Raw genomic sequence first — 17,300 nt, 5'->3', positions numbered from 1 at the left:
GCTGCTCCTGCTGAATCAGGCTGCAATAATGTGCTGAAGCTGACCTGGCTGTTCACTATTTGCTGCAAGGACGTGTCAGAGTTTGCAGCAGCAATCCCATCCAGAAAGCACACACAAGTTGATTCAGCAGGATTCAATAACTTCTCTTTATATGTAACACATGAAGTAAATATACAATACCAAAAGCAGGTTTTCCAAAACACAAGCAGAGGAGAGGAGCTTCTGTTTCAGTTTCAGAGCAGCATGCAGCTTTAGTACAGAACAGTTGAGCTAAGCCACACCCAGGCTCCTTGCTGTCTCCTTGCTCACAGCCAATACTGTTTCAGTTTCCAAACAGTCCTCAACTCACACACTGACAGGATGCTAGCCGGATGAATACCAATGGATGCTGGTAGGCAGAGGCAGAATCCTCCCCCCTTTATTTTCCTCCCCAAAAACTAAGGTGCATCTTATACTCTGGAACGTCTTATACTCTGAAAAATATTTATTTGCTTTGAAGTGTCTATGCAACATGGACTGACTTTTTCCCCCTGGGAAATCTCTAAATCAAAATAAAATATGGTCATTCTCCTGGTCATGCGCACTAAGTATCAGTTTATATTAGGTGTTTAAGCAGGAGCCCTTTACTTTCTCAAAGTGTACAAAATGATGGTGTGGAGATTTGTGGGGAGGCATTAATTTCAGTGCTATGGGCTAGTAATGTTGTTTGGAAGGCTACTTTCAGTCTTTTGCAAGCAGTAAGACAGAAACGGCTGTTTTTGTCTCCAGAAGTTAGGCTAATGACAGTGTACATCATGGATACACAAGTCCCTTCAGGCCCCAATCTTGTTTGCCTTTGGTAATGTGCCTGAGATTGCCCTCTGAAAAATAGATAGGCAGGAGAAAGAAATGGACAGAGCTAGCAGTAAAATTACACTAAATTAATTAAATGTGTTTCATGTGATTAGTTTCCATATGCTAATAATTTCTTACTATACTTTAAAGTTTTCACATGGCAGAATATGACACCTTCTGCATTCTGGTTAATATGAATTGAGTAGATGTTATGCAATGGGATGAATCCAGTGTTTGTCAGCACTAAGAAAAGTGTGGCACTATGATTGACTTTGGGAATGAAACCCATCAGGGATCCATTTATACCTACCATTATGGGACAATTCTAGAGATTTTTCTTCTTATATCCTTCCTCATATATATGTTATCTAGATAGGCTGAATAATTTAAAAGTCTGTAGTTTTCCAATTGCAGTCTATAGTAAGTGCTCTGCTTTGAATGTTCCACTGTGCACTGAATTAAGCTTGTTTGGCTCCTCAGAAATGATCATGCCAAATGCAGGTAGTTCTCGACTTACAGTTATAATGGAGCCTGCTCATTACAGTTGTATATTATGATGGTTGTAAAACGAATCACCTATATGACCAACCTGATTTTACAATCCTTTTTATGGTGGTCTTTAAGCAGATATTGCGATTGTTAAGTGAATTCATTGTTCATTGTGGGGCGTTTGTGGCAAAACTGGAAATAAATGCCCAGCATAAACATTGTAAGACAAGTCATAGTCATGTGACCATGAGACACTGCAAACAGCTGTTAATGCAGGCCAGTTGACCAAAATGCTATCCTATGACTGTAGGAAAGGGCCCTAGTTGTTGGACCCCTTCGGAACTGGATCATAAGTACCTTTTGTGGGCTCCTTTATAACATTTAAGATACCAGCTGTAAATTGAGGACTACTTGTCCTATTTATGCTTAGTGTGAATTTTCTTACATGCTTGTTTGTGTGTCCCCCTTTTTCTTTTTCTCTTGCACAAAAATGCAATCCCAGTTTTGAAGCCTTCATTTCAAATATTTCCATTCTAAATGTAAAAAGACTCCCTAGGCTTACAGTCAGAAATACAAGTAGTCTTTGACTTATGACTGATGGCTTAGTGACCAAAGTTACAACTGACCACAAAAAAGGGGCTTACATCCCGCATTCGAAGTTCCAATAGTCATCCCCCCACCTCCATGATCATGTGAAAGAACTTCAGGCGCTCAGCAAGACAACTGCATTTATGGCCTCATATATATAGTTATTAGTAGCATCCCGCAGTCAAATGATCACATTTTATGACAGTTTCATTGAAAACCAGCACTTTCAGTTTTTGACAAAACTACACCCATAGCAACCTTTGATTCATTCAGTGACTGGCAATTTCTTAACAACTACTACACAAAAAAGAGCATAAAATTGGGTCAGTCAGGTGTTCATCCTGGTTTATAACTATTATGACATATGACTGTAATGGACAGGCTTCATTACAGTTGTATATCAAGGACAGCACAATTAGTTGGATCAAGATCCAGATTTTCAGACTAGCATTCAAACACAGCTAATTGTATTTATTGGGAAGTAGATTATTTTGGATACAGGTAAGTGAACTTCAGCTATCTTGCCTTGTAAATTGTTCTTCCCTTGTTTAATCAAAATGTGTTTGTTTCATGCCTATCAGTCCCATTGATGACTGTTGTAATTTACAAAATTTTCTGACTTTTAAAGAAACATGTGCATGTTCTAAATTAACTAATGTAATAGCTTCTGTGCAAGTTTTTATTTATGCAGATAACAGGGACAGTATGGAGACGGGATTACACAAGCAGACTTTGAGAGTAAAGGGGGGAGTGTGTGGAGTTTTCTGCTGTAATAGTTTTGCAATATTGAGGACTATCATTTTGTTCATTGTTTTACAAGTTTCACATGTTCCTATCCTATACCTAGCACACTTGAACAAATTCCTACAGCATTAGTGATTATTGTTTTGTTTTTCTTATTCTGTTTTTTTTAAAAAAGCTATTTTTATCTGTGAAAATGTATATCCTCCTTTTTCAATGCTAAAATGGAGTGATGTATTTTTTTTTCATTTCAAATTAAAATATGGATCTGAAGGTCAACCTAAATGAACAGTTTATTCACAATGTAGCCAGTACCCTTGAAGACAGCTTATAACATCCTCTTTAAAATGGACTGATAAAAATAATTTATTAGCTCTGAACTTGAAATATGATACTTTTTGTAATTTTAACAGAGATATGGCTTTTTATAGTAAATCAGTGATTTATTTTTTTTAAATAGCAATGAACAAGATGTGGCAGAAAAGAATAAAGTTATTTGTTTTTGCACAAAGAAAATTGAAATTGATAACTTGGTGACCAAAATCAATTATGAAAGTTTATTTGAAATAATGTTTTGCTTCTTTCTAGTCTTTCTCTGGCCACAACTTTTTTCTCATATATTATTAGTCACTTACCTACTTTAAATTTAATTACTTGCTTTGTTTTGTTTTATCGGGGGGTATATTGTGTGTTCTTGTATACAGTAAAATTCTATTTTGATTCAGTAAACAATTTAAGAGAGTATCAATTAATTATTGCTTTCCTGCATCAATATAGTGTTGATTTTGGCACCTAAAATACATGATTGGGGAACATTTCTGCAGTTATCAACTTCCTAGTGAAAACAGATAGAATTCTCAGTTTCAAACTAGCAATCTACTACTTTGAGACTTCTGCTCCCGTGCCGAGTTCTCCCCATTGGTGGGCTCCGAGGGGCGCTCTGCAAGGTCATGGAGAGCTGCATCTCTCGCTTTCTTTCCCTCAGCCACAATGAGGAGAAGAGGCAGCCCAAAGATGGCTGCCATGAAGCTGGGACAGCTGAAGACCCTAAGATTTGTGCTGGAGTGGATTTTGGTGAACAATGTGGAACTGGGTGAGAGGATTCTTTTTTATTAAAACGCAACTCCAAGAGAAAGTTCAGGAGAACTATTTACTCAAAATTATTTGTCAAAGCGGCGAGTAAGCACTTTGAGAAAATTACCAACCGGAAGGAAAAGAATTAGAGAGGATTTTTTTTCTTCAAAAATACAGGAAATTGGACTCTCAAAGTGGGAAGACATGGTATTGCAAAGGCATTTTAAAATGCTGGAATTACGGATTTAAAAAATTAAAACTGCTTTTATACTTGAATTACAATTCAAAATAATTAAAATCAGATATACTAGCAACAATATTGTTATGCAGAGAGCGACACCTGACATCTTATTAGCTTTGAACCTCTAACTATATTGTCTTACTTTAAATGGATTAATGTTTCAAATTTGGTATGTCTTAATCTCCAATGTGCTTTTAATTATATTGTCTTAAGTTTTTAAGTGTGAGAATATTGTCTTGTGCACTTGGAATGTTTGAAATAAAAATAGATTTCAGGACAAATAAGGTATGACTTTTTTACTAGCTGTTTACAATGAAAGATGCTAGTGTGAATTTTTTGTGAAAATATATTAAACTACTTAATGGTACAATTCTTTGTAATAATTACTTGAAAATAACTAAATTGGTCTTGAATGAGAAGTTCAGTTCTTTCTAGAAGTCCTCTTTGTGATCTGTGTTGCTGGACACAGCAGACAACCAAAAATAACCCAAAACTTGCTCTACTGCATTCATTTGAAAATATATTATGATTTTAAAGAAAAAACATATCATTTTTCAAGCAGATCTATTTCATGATGCTTTTTATGTTAAGATTGCATATTCTACATCTTCCTAATACTTAGTACTAATCTATAATGAACCCAAATAAAATAGAATTTATAATGCCAAATTTCCAAGATACAAAAACAAAATAGCAATTGTGAACAGCTCAAAAAAGACTTCAGGTGTATAGGAGAAACTAATTAAAAGTGCATAGTTAGTAATTTCTCATCTGTACTGAAAAGGTTAACAATGAGGGTGATAGCTTGCTGAAGAAAAGTATTGAAAATAGAGAAAAGCTGCTGTAATAATACCCTATGTGTTAAAAAGCTTCTGTGTGGGCTAGGATTTGATTTAAAAATTCCTTGGGATTAATCAGGCACAATATCACTGTTAGATTAACCCACCTCAGTTTTTCTTTCATGGGTGCTGTTTTCAACAGAAGTAGAATATCATTCCAGTTATCCCAAAGAATTAGATGGGCATTTGGAGATTATTTTCAGTTGGGAGTAAGGCTAAAAAAGGAAACATCAGAGCTGAGCTCTCTTATTCTTGATGCATGTGTGGTAAAAGCATATCCTGCAATCTTCTCCAGACAAAAAACCATTAGCAAACAAAAGTTATGAGGAAGGAAGGCTAGCAGGGCCCAGCTTCATGTTTGCTCTTTTTATCTCTCTGCCCAATGTAGAAAATACACTTTCTTTTTAGTTGGGTTCCTATTTAGAAATAATCATCCAGAAGTCCATGCAGTGTTATAAACCTTTATAAAAATTTCCAATTTCCTGGTTTTATGAATGGTATATGTATCAATATTAAAACTGTTTTATTTAAGTTAAAGATTTTAAAGACCATAACTTTATAGATGATAGTAAGTACCTACTCTATAGACAATAGTAAGAACCTAATCGTTTACAATTTTGCATTGAGAGGCAAAATTAACATATTCAAAGGTTTAGAATAATTTTGAACATAAGAAAAATATTGAAACTGAAAAAAGGAAAAATTGCTGGTTTATTTTTTTTTCCAGTGGACGTTTGATGTAGCACTGCCAACCCTATATACATGTTCTTTTCCAGTCAGACTCTCAAGTGCAGAAAAATGTATTACTCATAATACTGTACATTGCTGGTAGGATTACTAGATGTTGAGCTTTTGGCTGTTAAATACAGAAATAAAGTTCTGTACATTGAGCTTTGCGGGCACATTGTTAAATGTGAAACACAGGATCTGAATATATAAATTAGGAAGAGGTTTCAACCAAATAGAAATGTACCAATGCTATTGTCTAGCTCAGGGGTGTCAAATTTTATTTCATAGAAGACCACATCAGGGTTGGGTTTGACCTCGGAGGGCCAGATGGGTGTGGCCAGGATGGGCGCAGCCAGCTCGACATCACTCCTGCAGCTGTCTGCCAGAGAAAATGGAGTTGGGTGGGCTGTGTTGTCCCACCCACCACTGTTTTCCCTGGAAGAGGCCTGCAGGAGACTGTCACAGCCAAAAATGGAGCATCCCGCCCTCCCGAGCTCCATTTTTGTTGGCAGAGGCACCGCAGGCCAGTCCTTCGCTTGCAGGGCAGCCCCATGGGCCAAATCAAAGCACTTCACGGGCCGCATCCGTTGAAATCACTTGCTGGCTTCATTTCTTTAGCTGTTTTTGTGGAACCCTGGTGCAAAAGCACAAAGCACGCCTTTTGTTATTAGAATTTATCCTTGTGACTTTTTTTGGGGGGGGGAATATTCAGTGTTCTAGATAGCAGGACACTCACAATATTTAAAGTTTTGTTCTGTCAGAACACCAGACCGTCACAACTTTCTGACATAATTAGTCAAATGTTTGTTTTGATCTCTATTTCTTTTTTGATGTATATGCATACTTGCTTGTTAGTTTTTTCTGTTTTAAAAAGGCTTAAATCAGGTAAGACATCAATCACCAAAGTCGCCTAATCAAGTGTTTTTTCCTGTTCTCTGTTTTTTAAAGATCTTCATTTTTAAGGCAATTAGTTTGCTATTCTATGCGTGCTAAATTTAATCAACATCCTTTGGAAAGAAACTTAATTTTAAAAAACCAGAAGTTCAAATGTATAAATACCTTGAAGCAAGATAGAAATTTGACACACATTTTCAAAGTTGCTTCAGTCTTTATCACATTTTATTTACTTACATAATTTATATCTGATCTTTCCAATGAAACAGAATCCTTGTGATATCTTACACTTTAGAAGACTTAGAAAAATGCCAAGTATGTATTATCAAAAACAAACACATAAATGCATTATAAGCATTATAAAATGATGGGTGCCTCTAAAACTTTCAATTGACTTGGGTTTTAACTGTTGCCTGATCAGTGATTCCAATCAAGGACCTGGTTTTCCTGCTGCTCTTTGCATTGGGAAGATTATTAACTTAGCAAGGATTGTTGTGAAGTGCTTCCTTCTGTGTTTATGTTCCACATATTCATTGCAGTTCAATCAACAACTAAACGGTTAACTTCACTGGAACGAAGATAAAACTATTATTTTCCATCCCTAGAAAGAACCACTTTTCTACCACATTCAAGAAAAACCTCAAAAAACCCTTTATTTGTATAAAGTATGTGTAAGGAAGCATGCATGCATAACGTTTTGTAACCTTGGAGTTACAAAGCCAAATTATGCAACTCTTTCTGTCTTTGTATTTAGATTTTTAATCCCACCTTTACCTATACATACTATTAAAACGCTTTGTTTATAACCTTTAAATGGCCGAAATGATGCATCATATAGCAAAATACTTTGAGCCAAGGGGCTAGCTTAGAGAATATGGCCAAAATCCAGACCCATCCCTCCTAGGTAATTGCAGTTTGGCAAATTTTATAAAGTATTTTATGATATAAAATTATAATAAAACATTTTGTGACCTAATACAAAATGTCATAAAGCATTTCCTGTGGTCAACTGCTGATGTTTGTGTTATACAGTTCAACATGGGCTACTTTCAAGGCAGATAAATATCTGAATTATCTCTTTAAAATTATGTCTTAATTTTTTTTAAAGAACTTTTCAAATACATTAGGGGCAATACGATTGTGGTTTAGGAAATATTTCTGAAAGGATGACCCAAGGTTTAGTGACTACTAAAATGGTTGTGATTATAATGTTTAACTGGTTGAACATCATAGGGCAAAAATTTTGAACCAAGATACCTCAGATGGGTAATTTGCAGAATGAGCCCAGAATCCAGGACTCAGAACTCATGGGATTGAAATTTGGCAAATTTGTGATCACTTTAGTGCTGTTGCATAGCTACCCAGAGGTTCAGTAGACTAGTCTCTGCCCAGCCATCTGGTGACTGGGTAGACTGGTCCCATCATGAGCTACTAGAGGGCGGTCAGCCCAATCAAGCTGGCAGGAAGTTGTTTCTGCTCCCGCTTCTTCTTTCTTTTTTGTTTTTGCTCTTGTTCATTCTTTCTCTGAAATAGCTTTGAAATGATTCGATACATTGTCTAGTTATTTTTATAAATAATTCAAGATGGTGAACACACCTAATACTCTTTCCACCTATTTTCCCTGCAACAACCAACTCTGTGGGGGCGAGTTGGGCTGAAAGAGAGTGACTGGCCCTTAGTCACCAAACCAGCTATAAGTACTCTCGAATAATTCTAAGATTGATGAGCATATACCTATATGGTGTTTACTAAGAGCTTCCTTTCTTAGCAAGCAATTGATTTTCATAGCCTTCACAGTGATTTATACTAATACTGCCTAAGATGCTATAGATGCATAATCTTGTAATTTTCTTATTTTTAAAAAAATATTGGTATTGCTTTGACTAATGTGTAGGCCTCTGAAATGAAAGCCAGTATTAGGGAGATTAGTAAGCTACTTCTGAATTCTCAGGAGCATACTATAGACACTTCATGCCTTATTAACTTTTAATTTTTCATTATTTTCTACAATTTAATTTATTAGAATTTTGTTAGGCTTTAGGCTTTCAAAGTTGTGCCTGAAAATGTCTCTGTTAATCTTCAGCAGCATGCTGGTCTACATTTGTCAGAAAACTATCCACTGCAAACACCCTTGCCGAGAATCCATTCTACTCCTTGCCAGTCTTCTTATTTTCCATCAGAAATTTAAAAAGCAAAATCCTAAGTTTTCAATGAGGAAAAAGTTCTACACATAATTGTGGGCATCGAATCAAGTCATGCCTCCAGAAATTTTATAAAGGTAGTTCTCAACTTATAAAGCCATTCATTTAGTGACTGTTTGAATATATGACCTATGACCAGCCTGTGCACTTAACATCCACATGGTCATGTAATCAAAATTTGGGCAGTTGGCAACCAGCATATATTATTACAGTTGCAAACAGCCTGGGGGCATGTGGTTGCCAATCGTGACCTTTCCAGTCAGTTTCTGACAAGCAAACTCAATGGGATAGGCTGGATTCTCTTAACATGTTTCACTTAACAACTTCAGTGATTGATTTAAGAACCATGACAGAAATGGTCATAAAAATCTCACCTTCTTTAGTAACATAAATTCTGGTCCCAATTGTGGTTGTAAGTCAAGGACTACCTGTACTAGAGATGTGGTATCTTTTTCCCTGAACAGAGTGTTCTGTATGGTATTAACTGGTACAGAATGCAGCCGCAGAAGTTATATTGAGTGCCCAAAGAAGGGCGAATAGAATAGAATAGAATAGAATAGAGTAGAGTAGAGTAGAGTAGAGTAGAGTAGAATAGAATAGAATAGAATAGAGTAGAGTAGAGTAGAGTAGAGTAGAGTAGAATAGAATAGAATAGAATAGAATAGAATAGAATAGAATAGAATAGAATAGAATAGAATAGAATAGAATAGAATAGAATAGAATAGAATAGAATACTTTATTGGCCAAGTGTGATTGGACACACAAGGATTTGTCTTGTCTTAGTATACATAAAAGGAAAGATACATTTGACAAGAATCACAAGGTACAACACTTAATAATAGCCATAGGGTACAATAAGCAATCAAATCATACTAGGAAACAGTCAATATAAATCATAAGGATACAAGTGGCAAAGTTACAGTCATACAGTCACAAGTGGGAGGGGATGGGTGATAAGGAGTGATGAGGAAGATTAACAGTATTAGTAGTGCAGACTTTGTAATAGTTGAACAGTGTTGAGGGAATTATTTGTTTAGCAGAATAATGGCTTTCGGGGGAAAACTGTCCTTGTGTCTAGTTGTTCTGGTGTGCAGTGCTCTATAGCGTCATTTTGAGGGAATAAGTTGAAAGTTTATGTCCAGGATGTGAGGGGTCTGTAAATATTTTCACAGCCCTCTTTTTGATTTGTGCAGTATACAGGTCCTCGATGGAACGGAGGTTGGTAGCAATTGTTTTTTCTGCAGTTCTAATTATCCTCTGAAGTCTGTGTCTGTCCTGTTGGGTTGTAGAACCAAACCAGACAGTTATAGAGGTGCAGATGACAGACTCAATAATTCCTCTGTAGAACTGTATAAGCAGCTCCTTGGGCAGTTTGAGCTTTCTGAGCTAACGCAGAAAGAACATCCTTCACTATGCGTTTTTGATGACTTTTTTGTGTTATGTATCCATTTTAGGTCACGTGATATAGTAGAACATATGATACTTCTGCTCCATGTACTGCAAGTTTGCTTCCAGATCCAATTGAAGGTGTTGTTATCTGTAAAGCCTTACATGGCATAGGACCAGTTTACCTACAGAGCCATCTTCTCTCCATCGCATCAGCCCATCCCACTTGCTTAGGCAGGGAAGGCAGCTACAGACCCCATCAGTGGGAGAATTCTGACTGGTGGGGTCAAGGAAGAGGGCCTTTTCTGCTGCTGCCCTTGCTTTATGAAACATCTTGCCCCACAAAGTGAGGAAGGCCTCCAATTTTCTGGCCTTCCACAAAGGGATCAAAACCTGGCTATGGAGCTGGTTAGTCCCAGGAGAACTCCCTCCCCTCCTATATTAACAACTCTTTGTCTCCCCATCTTGGATCTCTCCATCTCTTGCAATTTTATAATGTTTTTCATTTTTCATTTTTCAATCTGAAATTATTTGGTTTTAATATTTTATTGTAATGATTTAATTGTACACCGCCCAGACCCCTTCTGGGAAGTAGATGAGTGTTTAATAAGTTTGATATAGAAATAAATAAAAGTAATAATATATTTTAGACACTATCTGCTTACAGGCACATTACAGGGTTACATGTCTCTGTTAACTCTATTAATGTACATTCTGAGTCCATTTTTCAAAAATGCCCTTCAATATGTCCAGGGTTAAAATATTTTGTTCTCCCATGAGCTGTTCAGAGCATCCAGAAGTGGGAGGTGCTTCAGTCTCTTCTGGAAAGGCTGGGCTTAAAACTCCGGGACGCTCCTCCTCCTCCATGGGACACCTCCTCAGCGTCCCCCAGTTTTAGCTCAGCCTTCGTGGTAAGAGGTTGTGCACTCCCTGACTGGAACGGTTTCTGATTCAGCTAGTCAAGATTCAGGTTTGCTCTTGGGTTAATTTGGCTTGCAAATTTTCCCCCCTATTAATCTGGCGATTTCAAGGCTTGTGGCTCTATTAGGTTATCACCCCGATCAGTTGAGAGCAGCTCTTTGTGACTGGCGGAGCCTGCCACTTTGCAGGCAGTCTGAGACGGCCGCTTCAGGCAATTAGCCTAGCTAATTCCCCGATCGTCTTATTTTTGTGATCTTGCCGGAACGCTCGCAGTTGCGGCTCACTTCTCCTTACAGGATCATTTGTCTGACATTTTGGAGAGTCAGGAGCAGCGGCTCGTTAAACTGCTCAGGCATTTAACATCGGAGTTTCTGCCTTCCCACCTTTTTAAACGGCTGGCTTCAAGTTCGCGCCTAAATATTACAGGCGCCATTCCCCGCTGGTTTCCCTTCTTGGGGACCGGGGCAAGTACTTTCCCACTCCACTTTCCTGGGATTATTTCTCTCATAGCCTGCTGGCGTTGGATAAGCAGGCTAGTCCTTAAACAGAAATTGCTTTTGGATCGTTACATTGGAGCGAAGCCTCAAGTGCCATTTCAAACAGCGGGACATTTTTGACAGGAAAGGATCCATCCAGGACCCTTTATAGCTGGTTTCCCTTGTTGGGGACCAGGGATCCTGAATATTTCTTGCTTGGAGTGCTTGGGGGGTTTCCCTTGCTGGGGACCCTTAGATACTGTTTCCCATATATACGGGCTTACATATAGATATAGGCATATGTATATATATGTGTGTGTTTGTGTATGTATGTATGTGTGTGTGTGTGTGTGTATATATATATATATATATGTATATATATGTATATATATATATATATATATATATATATATATATATATATATATATATATATATATATATATATATATATATATATACATACACACACAAACACAAACACACACATATATATACATATGCCTATATATATATATATATATATATATATATATATATATATATATATATATATATATATATATATATACTTACACTCCTGGAGAAGTGCCCTACTTTCAACCACAGGGGTAGGCACCACCCCTAAGTACAAATAATAATAATAATAATAATAATAATAATAATAATAACAACAACAACAATAACAATAATTTTTAAAAAAATTAAAGTTAAGAGACATGAGATTCAGTCCTCCACAATGGAAGGTGACAACGTCTTCCGCTCCAAGACAAATAAGTCCCGAGATAAGTCAGTGGGCCCCAAAAAGGCCTATAAGGCGGCGGATAATTTGGCACCAGAGTTTTCAAATTTTCTCAAAATGCCGGAGGTGGATGAGCCCATTGTGGCACTGGCCTCTTCTTCAACCTTTCCCAACGAGGCCGAGGAATCCCTGAGACCAGAGGAAAAGAGAGCAGAGTTGGCACTCCGTAGGGCGCATGTTTCTGACGCCTGGTCCATTAGGGCAGCTACAGCTGCGTCCTTTTTTACACGGTCCTTCCTACTATGGCTCTTCCACTTGAGGGATATATTGCCAGCGTCAAATGTCAGAGCCCACCAGGACATTGCTAAGATTATTGCAGTGGCAGAATTCTCTGCCGACGCCACATTTTATGCAGTCAAATTCTCATCTAGAGCCATAGCATCTCATGTATCAGCACGGAGACTGCTATGGCTCAGACATTGGCAGGCGGATACCAAGCATAAATGCAAGTTGGCATCAGCCCCAATATCGGGGGATAAATTATTTGGCAGTGTCTTGGAGCCCCTGCTTATTGAGAATAGAAACAAGAAAAAAGTGCTTCCCCTTTTTCGGAGGTCTGAAAACAACGCCCCAGTCGTTTTTGAAGGGGTTCCTTTCGGACCTACTATTAAGGCCCATACGTTCCCAGATCGCAAAGAACATCAGGCTACAGACCCAGTTTTAGACAGGATAGGTCGGAATCTTCCAACAGAGGTCAGCGGGGAGGCCAAAATAGGAGAAACTCCAGAGGTACCGGAGGCCGATTTTTTTGTCACCCCAAGTGAGTCCTTGACAGCAGCTCCCATTGGAGGGCGGCTAAAATTGTTTGCTGATCAATGGGACAGCTCCACCTCTGATGCGTGGGTCAGGGACTCTGTTAGCCTGTCTGGCCGTATGGAGTTTGAGCGGAACCGTTTAAGGACCCAACAGATTTCAGAGGATGCCATTGCCACCATACAAGCATCCAGACGGTCCTCTACAAATCGTATATACTAGGCCTCGTGGTCCGCTTTCTGTCGCTGGTGCCGGGGTCCTAAGATCGACCCAACTGCCCCATCAATAGGACAATTATTGGACTTTTTACAGGAGGGGTTGACCAAGGGCCTATCTCCAAATACTTTACCCAGACAGGTGGCGGCCTTAGCCTCGTTGATATCCTGGGGTGACCTTCGTTCCATAGCGCACCATCCACATGTCCATAGCTTTCTTAAGGGTGCTGCTAACTTACGACCTCCTGTAATTCACTGCTATCCCACTTGGGAGCTCAACAAGGTGTTAACCGCACTTACAACTGGCCCGTTCGAGCCTTTAAGAACTGCTAGTCTCAAATTCCTGACATATAAGGTGGTCTTCTTAATTGCGATCACATCAGCAAGGAGGATTTCCGAGTTGGCAGCATTGTCGATGAGAAAGGACCTGTGCGTGTTTCATGCGGACAGAGTGGTTCTCAGATTGGATCCATCGTTCATCCCTAAAGTAAATTCAGCCTTCCACAGAGTGCAGGAGTTGGTGCTTCCAAATTTTTGTCCGAAACCATCTCATAGACTGGAACATCAATGGTATCGACTTGACATTCGAAGGGCGTTAAGCATCCATCTAGACCGCACGGCGGCATTTCAAAAATTTGAGGCTCTATTCCTATCCTTCAACCCATCCACTTTAGGACACAGGGTGTCGTCGACGACCATTGGTAGATGGTTGAGAGCCACCATAGCTAAAAGTTACGAATGCCAGTCCATCTCAGTTCCTAAGGGCATTACAGCCCATGTGACAAGGAGTGCGGCAACATCAACAGCATGGGCCACTCAGGCTTCCATAGACGAAATCTGCAGAGCGGCGACTTGGGCTTCACCATCGCCCTTTGTCAGAAATTATAAAATTGATGTCTACGCCTCAGCGGACACTTCATTTGGCAGAAGAGTCCTGCAGAGGGTCCATAGAGTTTAGGAGTGGATTTTGATCCAGACAGAGTCCCTCCCTAAGGACAGGCCAAGCTTTGGTATGTCCCACTTCTGGATGCTCTGAACAGCTCATGGGAGAAAGGGCGTTGGTACATACCTGATACGCCCATTCTCTGTGAGCTGTGAAGAGCATCCAGCCCCACCCATTTCTTTCCATCTGGTGGGGCTCCGTTCCAGTCAGGGATCTAGATTAGGTGATGAGTCCCGGACTTTGGCACTCAGTCTTCGCAAAACTGGGGGACGCTGAGGAGGTGTCCTGTGGAGGAGGAAGAGCATCCCGGAGTTTTAAGCCCAGCCTTTCCAGAAGAGACTGAAGCACCTCCCACTTCTGGATGCTCTTCACAGCTCACAGAGAACGGGCGTATCAGGTAAGTACCAACGCCCTCTCCATTGTATAAATTGTAAATTGAGTTTATGTGTTCTCTTTTAATTGTAATCTTTAGTTCCTTCTAATGCTCTCTAATGTCCAATCTTCACAGTCCCATCTTATCACTGTTTTTAAAAATAATTCAAAACAAAAGCATTTTCCTGTGAGAAAGATTCTTTTGTAATTAATTCTGAAAGTTTATTTCATATCCATCTGGGCTTTAGTCTGTTTGTAACTTTCCAAAATCAAAGTTCTAATCACCTTTGTGTGTGTGTGTGCTTGTGTGTGTGTATGTACCTATGTATGTATGCATGTGCGTATATGCCCATAAACTTGTATTTAAAATTATTTTACATTTTCCTAAGGATAAAAGGAAACTCACCTGATGTTTTCAGACTTTTCAATGTAAAGTTTTATAATATGGCTAAAATACAGCTAACAAGCAATTTTGCAGAAAGTGATTAGAAAAGCAAGTATGCGAATGCAGTTTCCTTCCAAAGGTGCTGCCCTATGATTTGCGCATGATGGCTAATCCTCATCTCCCAGACCTTTAAATCCGCCGGAAACCATTATCTGGTATCCTCATGAGAACCAGCTGTGTGAAAAACTTGTGAGTAATCTCAAGTCCTCTCCTTATCTGGAGAGAGGTTTAAAAAACTGGTGTACTTGCAGGCTCTTGATTCTTCACTACTCCATTTCCTGTGAAGCCGTCTTCAGTCCACCATTATTTTCCCCAGAAAGCACCTTATTCATCCTTGAAATTATGTTTTTCTTTTGCTGGTTTCTACCATCACTTCAAATCTGGTCTCATTTCTGTTCTGTATTTAGAGAGTTATCCTGCTGTGAGGCAGCTAGACAGTGCTTCCAAGCCTGTTTATGTATTTTTTTTCACATTTCTGTAGATTGGAAAGAATGAAAAGATGGACATTATTGAGTGATTTGTAGGATCTCTCTTTAACAAGCTTCTACCCTCAAGTGCTTTGGAGAATGTCAACCCCATCTCTGAGAGAATCCCTCAAGTATTCGAAGACAGCTATCATCTCATTCCGAATCCATCCTTCTTTATAGGTTATATTTTCCCTCCTTTCATTTTCTGTAATAAGCAACTTCCATTTTTTAACAAGATGGTGGCAGTGAATTAATGTGTGCATGTGGCTATGGCTGTGAATTTTCAAGCCTCTGTGAATCTTCAGGCCTCTGTTTACTCTAATTTAATCCAGGCATATTCTAATGTCAGCAGTGTATAATTTGCACATGTAGATACTGTAAGTCTTTACAATGTTATAAAAAATGAAATACAGCCAAACATTATTTACTTAATATTAAAGAATTACATTTTCAGATTTTAAAATAAAGTTTTTAAAAATTTACTCAATTTTATACCTTGGTATTCTGTTTATTTCAGCTTTTTGCACAAATAAGGAAAAGATAGAAAAGGTTTCCTGAAGAAGAGAACATTTAGTTAAAGAAGAACATTCATCCAGAAGTGTGGTATTAAGATACCATCTTAATCTTTGAAATACAATAATCAAAAAGTCAAATGGGTTACACATAAGAGAAACAGAATTTAAGAGCTAGAAAAATGATGTTGCTCCACATGTTGCTGAATGACTTTTCCAGACATCCCTCTATTCTATGACTGTTACATCTTAACTTTTATTGTTATAAATCTGTTAGTGGAGGTCCTAAATTTTCTTTTTTTTAAAATTTAAAACAAATTTTATTAATTTTCAAAGACAATACACAGACAAACAAAACATAAAACGTAAGAACATAGAACATCTTTTCTAAGAACTACTTAACAAAACAAATAAAACATCTTATTTAAGTACAACATAATTCTAAATTATCACATTTCCATACAAACACAATTTAATATGCATCTTATGTATTCAACTTCATATCTTATTACTCTTTTTCCAACTTCTCACTGTTTCTTCCTTTACTTCTGTTCAATTTTATTCATTAAACTTATATTTTCATCTATTTCATATTTATATTTCATATTATTACTGTTTCATATGTTCTTATCCAACATTATTAATTCTCAATAAACAAACATAAACAAACAAAATACATAACATAAAGACATAAAACTTCTTTTTAGAAAGCGGCTTAACCCCGGGTTACAACTTTTTGTACAGACATAAATCAAATTCATGCTCACCTTATATACTATTTCATATCTTATTTAACATTCTATATTTTCCATATGTCTTCTCCCCTCTTTTCACTCTCTTAATTCTATTTTATTTATTTAATCTCAATTTAAATCATTATACTTGTATCTTTTGTCTGTTCTTTTTCAATTATCTATTTATCTTTTCTCTTTAATACAAACTTTTTCCTGTAATCACTGGTTCAAGTATGACACCTTTCTATCTTTCCCCCAAATTTAACACTTAAAATAATACATAATTTCCATTCTGATTCTGCTTAGTTCATTCTACATAACATTTTAAAATAAAAAACATAATGAGCTTATAGTATGGTAAAAACAATGTTCCATAACAAATTAATTAATTAAACTCTATTAGTTAATTCTTAGACATTTTACACATTCCCTACAATGTTCTATTAACACACATGTTATTCCAATTTTCTAACTCTATTTCAAATACAAATACTACAATACAATCTTATGTACTTTTGCAGAATCTCTTTTTAGATTATATTTTACCCTTTGTCTCTGAAAAAAACCTGTTTTTTAACATTTTGTTTTAAGCCTTTATAACTTCTCTTCACTTTTTCCCTTCCTTCCTTGTCAAGTCTAGCCTT

The 17,300-nt window shown here is 37.6% G+C and overlaps 1 protein-coding gene across 28 annotated transcripts in view; it reads left to right on the top strand.

The window, feature by feature from the left end:
- CXXC5 (CXXC finger protein 5) overlaps positions 1 to 17,300 on the top strand; it is a 122,859-nt gene that overhangs the window by 54,989 nt on the left and 50,570 nt on the right. The window contains exon 1 of one of the 28 annotated variants that reach the window (XM_087961056.1): positions 8,605 to 8,707. The exons of the other annotated variants lie outside the window; for them this stretch is intronic. The gene's annotated coding sequence lies outside the window, so the exon portion shown is untranslated. Of the gene's footprint in view, positions 1 to 8,604; positions 8,708 to 17,300 lie in introns of those variants that run through there. 28 annotated transcript variants of the gene reach the window in all.

Source organism: Notechis scutatus, chromosome 3, assembly GCF_049901735.1.
Source record: "Notechis scutatus isolate UNSWTSFEM ecotype Mainland chromosome 3, rNotScu1.2, whole genome shotgun sequence".
NCBI classification, from domain to species: Eukaryota; Metazoa; Chordata; class Lepidosauria; order Squamata; family Elapidae; genus Notechis; species Notechis scutatus.
Note: the sequence above shows the minus strand (reverse complement) of the source record. Positions and strands in the feature narration are given on the sequence as shown.